Raw genomic sequence first — 7,297 nt, 5'->3', positions numbered from 1 at the left:
TTTCTTTTGAAATAACATCAAGTCTTGAATACAAATACAATTATGTAAATTACATGTCTCTTACAACATTAGAGAAGATACATTAAAAATTACATCCTAAAGGAAGACCATCTCATAACCAAGATGTCAAGACTCTGAAACATAAAGAATAGGTCCACTTAGATACTCACATGAAAGTCCTTATAAGTATTCCCAATGGGTGGAAAAAGAATCACCACCCAACCATGTGGAACCCATAGGCCCATCCCCTGTGATAGGAGATAGATACAAGGCCCCAAACAAAAACAAATAGGCTAGTGAAGATAAACAACATGCATATTTTCAAAAAGACAAAAGATACCATAACACAAGAAATGGAAGTATAAATAATATACAAAACCATCAAAGGACATCTAAAGAAACTGTGAGATTTTGCCAAGATCAAGAGCTCAATGAAAAGTACAAAATAGAGAGACAAAATATAGGACAAGAATAAACTCTATTCTCATCAATAGATAAAAATGGTAATTCCATACAATGTATATGTGCCTGCTTATATAGGCAAGGAAATATGGATAAGTGAGAACACAAACATGACATATGGTTCAATAAGAAACAAGGGTAGGTAGGAAATAGGTGTGGTAGGTAGGAGAAACAATATAATATTCCAAATGAGGTGGATCACCACCGAATGTGGAATGTAACAACAAGACCACAAAAGGTGGAAATTCTCGTACACACACTATCCCACTATGGTACAAACATCCAAGTGTCTCATACCCAAACTACTATATAATTCATTATCCTAAGTAAACTTAAGTAAAGTGTAAGTATATCCAACATGAATAATGAATTGCACCAACACCCCCCCTTAAGTGCAACTTAGGGGAATGCACTTAAGTCTACAATGGAACTAAGCAATGAAAGATGGGTCCTGGCTACAAGGCCATGTTAGGTACCCATGTACAAATGCAAATGGAAAGAAAACCAATGCAATGGAATCTCTCATAAATTAAGGAAAGAGAGAAAAAACATCCCCCAAAAGAGAGATGAAAACTATACAAATAACTCTCATAGAAGTATGTGAAGAACAAAACCCCATGTGAGGAAAATGCCCTCCCCATATGAGAGAAGAAGAGTGATAGGGAGGCTACCTAGTTTGCCATCAATTAGGTTTCTTTGATGGTTTTCTTCTTTCCCTTTTCGAGTTCCAAGTGTACCCCTCTAGACTTCTAAGGGATTCTCTACCATTTGTTTTCTTATCTCACCTTCCTCAAGCTCACAAGGTAAGCTTGTTCACTAAATCCTTGTAGGGGTGTAGGACACACATTCCTTCTCTCTTTGCAAAACCATCCATATTGTTTGGTTTAGCAAAATTTTCCCTATGGTTACACAATGTCTCATTTTCAAGCTTGTAGCTTTTTGGATCTTTTTCTAATTCTCAGCAATTTCCTTCCCCTGCAAGTTATCTCCTTCAAAATATTGATACCTAGCCGGATTATCACCAAGCTCGCCTAGGCTCAGTATGCAGAAATCGTGATTGCCATTTCCTGGTCTCTTTCAAATGAAAACCTACTGTACATATCTGGCTCTGCTTGACAATCTCCAATGATCTTATGGAATTTCAAGTCAGAGCCATATGATTATTGAAAATAGGGAACAAAAACTGAAAGGGAAAGCTTTATTTACAGATCTTGAATTTATTTACGAGTTCAAAATAGTAACTCACAGAATAGAGAAAAGAAACAATTACATTAACAACATTCATGAAATGAACAAAAATTAAACACTAATTGAAAACCCAAAAATGGACTTCTCTATTGCATTTCAGAAAAACAAAATGTGTTCTCTGAGGCAATCAAAAAAAAATGATCAATGACCCATGGTCAAATGATCAACCATCCATGATTCATGATTCACCATTAGCCTCTTACCAATGCCCATTGGGTCATTTTATAAATTCCATCCTTTGTTGGGAACTCCTCCTATTGGACGAGATAAATCTCATTACCAACGATTCTCCAATTTGCAACTATCTTGCAGGTTCCATCGGTCCATTGGCATAACAACAAATCCTGATTTTCGATGGCCAATGACAACTTTCCGCACTCCACACTTCTTATCAAGCATCAAGGTAACACCAACATGGGGCTGCTAATGTCTGATGGCAACACACATCGCTTTGCACTTTCTATCGAGTCATTGGGGAAACTTCAAAACTGGACTTCCGATGGCTGATGGCAACTTAGCATGGGAGTCGGTCTCATCAGGTTATTGGTGTAGGGTGAAAACCCCTCTTGCCAATCTCTAATACTCCATCCAGTGAACATGCTCCAAGTCAATGCTAACTCATTGAGTCATCAAGGTAACTTGAAATGGCTCCTTCCAATACCCGATGGCTCCACTCCATGCTTTTGCTTTCTCATTGGGTCATCAGGGTAAATTGAAACTACTCCCCTCAATACCCGATAACAACTTTTTGAACATTGATCGACTTATCGGGTCATCGGGGTAAGTGTGATCCACTCTTATCCGATACCAGATAACAACACTCCAAACTCTGGCAACCTCATCGGGATAAGACTTGTCGATTGGGGTAGGTCTTGCCGATAGGGGTAGGTCTTGCCGATAAGGAAAATTTTCAAAAACTGCAAAGAAACAACCATACAAATGGACTGGAGCCAATCCTTATGTATTTAGATGACAACTGGAAGTTCTCACAAACCAAAACTAGTTAAGGGCATTTCAACCCCTAGGTACTCCTACACCATACTCCCCCAAAAACAAAGAAGCCAAGTGACTGCGCTCAACAGCAAGGAAAGATCAATTCCCAACTTAAAAAAGTTAGATTCAGGGACCTAGGTCTCTTCAGAATCAAGTTTATGCATCCATTTGACCAAATGTTCCATGTAGACTTGTTGTCTAGTCTTCTTGAGAACACGGGAATCTAACACTTTCTCAGCCCGAGGCATGGAAGAAGAAAGTAATGGCAGGTCAACAAGTGACCGTTGAACATTTAAAACTCGTGCATCCCCCTTGGGAAGTTGTCCCTTGTAGACAACCAAATCCGCAACATTGAAAATGGGAGACAAAGAAATCTTAGATGGCAAATCAATCTTATAGGCATTAGAGCCATACTTGGCTAAAAATTTACATGGGCCTATTCTCCTCATTTGTAGCTTGATGGGAACCCCTTTCGGAAGTCAAGCCTTGTTCAAATGTACCATCACCAAATCTCCAACTAAAAATTGCACATCTCTCCATGTGGCATCAACTCTGGCTTTAACTTGTTGTGAAGAATCTTGGAGAGCTCGCCTGACTTGCTCATGAACCTCCTTCATAGATTGAGTGACATCATCAGTTTGACCGCTTTTGTGCGACAGATTACCAAGATCTCATAATTCCATAACACCTCGTGGGTGCATACCATACACTATCTCAAAAGGACTCTTTCCAGTAGACTTGTTGACGTTGTCATTGTACGCAAACTCTGCTTGGTGAAGAACTTGATCCCAACTCTATCCATACTCTTTTTTTGAGCACCTTAAAATATTTCCAAGTGTCCTATTGACCACCTCTGTTTGACCATCCGTTTGGGGATGATAGGCTGAACCAAAAGACAAATTTGTTCCATCTTTTCCAAAGAGTTTTCCAAAATTGTCCAAGGAATTTGACATCTCTATCTAAAACAATACTAACCGGCAAACCATGGATTCTTATAACCTCTTTGAAAAAAAATTGTTCAATGTGACTAGCATCATGAGTAGTTTTACAAGGAACAAAATGTGCCATCTTACTAAATCTATCAACAACAACAAAAACGCTATCACAACCAAGTTGTGTTTTGGGTAATCCAACCACAAAATCCATACTTACACATTCCCATGGCCTTGTAGGAATAGGTAATGGTTGATAAAGACCAGCATTAGTAGTTGTACCTTTAGCTTTCTGACAAATCATACACTGCTCAACATACCTTCTGATATCCCTTTGCATTTTGGGCCAATAGTAGAACCTTTGAACAAGTTCCAATGTCTTATTAAGGCCAAAATAACCACTCAAACATCCATTGTGTTTTTCTTGTATCATATTTTCCCTCATCGATCCTTTGGGAATACACAATTGTCCACCTTTAAACAACAAACCATTTTGCAAAGTAAAATCAGCATATTCACTATCAACTCCAATAGTCTAAATCTGCACTTCTTGCACTATTAGTAGCCTTCTACTCAAAGCATCTTCTACTTTATTACACTGTCCTTTCTTATGCTTAATAGAAAAAGTATATGACTGCAAATACTCAACCCATTTAACATGCCTATGACTCAACTTATCTTGTGAATTCAGGAAACATAAAGCTTGATTATCTATGTAAACAACAAACTCCTTAGGTAACAAGTAGTGCCTCCACTTCCTAAGAGCTTGGACAAGAGCATACAACTCAAGATCATAGGATGAATACTTCTTCTTGGCATCATTGAGCTTCTCACTAAAGAAAGCTATAGGTCTATTCTCTTGACTCAAAATAGCACCAACTGCTATTCAATTGTGAACAAATTATCAAAACTAGGAAGAATGAGTACTGGTTGTGTAGCTACCTTTTGTTTCAAAAGTTCAAACCCTTTGTTAGCTGCATTGCTCCACTAAAACATAGTCTTAACTCCTCCTTTGATGGTATCTAGCATGGGTGCACAAATCTCACTGAACCCTCTGATAAACTTCCTGTAAAGTTGTGCCAAACCATGAAAACTTCTTACTTCATTTGATGTCTTTGGTGTTGGCCAATTTGTGATGGCTTCCACTTTTGATGTGTCCATCTTCAAATCTCCTCCTGAAACTACAAATCCAAGATAGACAAGTTCTTGCTTCATAAACTCACACTTCTCCAAGTTTATTGTTAGTTTCTCATCATACAATTTTTGCAATACAATTCTAAGATGCTCTAGATGTTCCTCTTTAATTCTACTGAAAATCAAGATATCATTTAGGTATACAACAACAAATTTACCAATAAAATATTTCAGCACTTCATTCTTGAGTCTCATGAATGTACTGGGAGCATTACGAAGACTGAATGTCATAACAAGCCACTCATAAAGTCCTTCATTGGTTTTAAAGGTTGTTTTCCATTCACCACCTTCTTTTATCTTGATCTGGTTGTATCCACTCTTGAGATCAATCTTAGTGAAGTACTTTGTACCTCACAAACAATCCATCAAGTCTTGAATTATTTGGATAGGAAATCTGTACCTGATAGTGATTCTATTTATGGTTCTTGAATTTGTGCATAGCCTCCATGTTCCTCCTTTCTTGGGTGCTAACATTGTAGGTACAACACAAGGACTTATGCTCTTCTTTATCAACCCTTGGTCCAAAAATTCTTGGAATTGTCTAGCCACTTCCTTGTTCTATTCCATAGTCATCTTATAGGCTTCTTTGTTGGGTAATGATGCTCCTGGAATGAAATCAATTTGATGGCTTATGGCTCTAATGGGAGGTAGGGTTGCTGGTGCTCCATCACTTATGATCACTTTGAAGTTGTCTAGTATCCGCTGCACTTCATGTGGTATTTGAACCTTCTTTTCTTTCTTTGCTTCCTTTGGTTTCACTATAAGAGAAAACCCCACTCCTTCTCCTTCCTTGAGAGTGTTAATGAACTGTTTTTCACCTACCAGTCATGCATTTGGGCCTTTAGTTTTTCTGCCCTCTCCTTCATCACTTAGGGACTAAATATGCTATGTAACTCCATCCTTCTGAAAAACAATAAGAGTTCTTCTCTCCATTGTGAATGGCCTTTTTGTCAAACTTCCATGGTCTACAAAGAAGTAGATGGCAAGCATCCATATGCAGGATGTCACACAAGACTTTATCCTTATAACTACCTATATTGAACTCAACCCATGTTTGTTCATTCACTACCACATGTTGCTCCTTATTGAGCCAAGTTAACCTATATGGATTACTAGGTGAGATTCTTTTCGACTTCAGTTTACTTACTGCGTCCTCTAACATAATGTTGTCAATATACCTTGAGTCTATCACCACTCTACAAACCTTACCAAGGACCTTGCATTTGATTCTAAACAAAGCTCTTCTTTGAGTTGGTTCTTCTTTGATTGGTTCTTTAATCAGGACTCTTCTCATCATTAAATTTTCTCCATCTTCAGAAGCTAAACTCACACCTTGTGTCTTTCTCCTTTCTGCATCTTCTTGCACATATGTCACTCTTCTTTCACTTTCTTGTGTTGAAGAATATTTCTTTGTACATCTATAGGCAAGGTGACCCAACTTTTCGCAATTGTAACACTTCATGGTGGAGAAGTAGGACCCTCTTCCCGGTCCACTAGATCTACCTCTTCCTGGGTTGCTAGATGATCCCCTTCACCTATAGCTGCTCTTTCTATGTGAATCCTCACTTTTCTCTATAATTTTGGACTCTCCTTGGGACCTTTGATCTTCTCCTCTTCCTCTATTGCTTTGTTCTTGCTTCCTTTTACTCTATTCCTCCACCTTTAGTGCCAATTGATAGCACTTATGCAGAGTGTTAGGAAATAAAAAACTCAACTCCTCTTGAATATTCCATCTCAAGCCATTCAAGTATTTGGCTACCTTGATGCTTTCATCCTCTACCACCTTGGATCTCAGACACAAGTTCTGAAATTCCTCAGTGTAGCTTCTCACATCCAAGTCTCTTTGCCTCAAATTTTGTCTCCTCTTGTGCAGCTGGATTTCATAATCTTCAGGGATGTATGCCTCTTTCACCTTGGCTAACATTTCGTTCCAACTGGCTATTTGGTTCTTACCCTCATTTTGCCTTTCTTCTTGGATAAATTTCCACCAAGTCAAGGCTGCTCCTCTCAATCTAGACTTAGCTACCTTCACCTTTTGGGCTTCACTAATTCCATCACACTCAAAGTGATTCTCCAATCCTTCAATCCATTCCATAACTACTTCAGGCTCAATTTTTCCACATAAAGCACTCCTTCTAGGGATTTTCCTCCTAAGGCTTTAATTGCTTTCAGAAAAGGTTCTTCAGGTAGAATAGGGTCTTGTTCAGGAGTCCTATCCTCTTCTACAACTTCTTTGCCCTTTCCCTCATTGATCTTAATTTTCACTTTCTCAATTTTATCTTCAACTGCGTCTAGTTCCAGTTGTAATAACCTTTCTTTGAGGAGCCTATTTTCTTCATCTTGGTCTTCTATCTTCTTGGCGAACTCCCCATTGGTCACCATTTTGAGACAATTTTCTCCTACTAATTTAGTGCTTGACATCAACTACTTTCTTCCCATGTCTAAACTTGCTTTGATACCATTATGAT

This window comes from Cryptomeria japonica, chromosome 7, assembly GCF_030272615.1.
Source record: "Cryptomeria japonica chromosome 7, Sugi_1.0, whole genome shotgun sequence".
In the NCBI taxonomy this organism is placed as follows: domain Eukaryota; kingdom Viridiplantae; phylum Streptophyta; class Pinopsida; order Cupressales; family Cupressaceae; genus Cryptomeria; species Cryptomeria japonica.
This window is presented reverse-complemented; position numbering follows the sequence as displayed.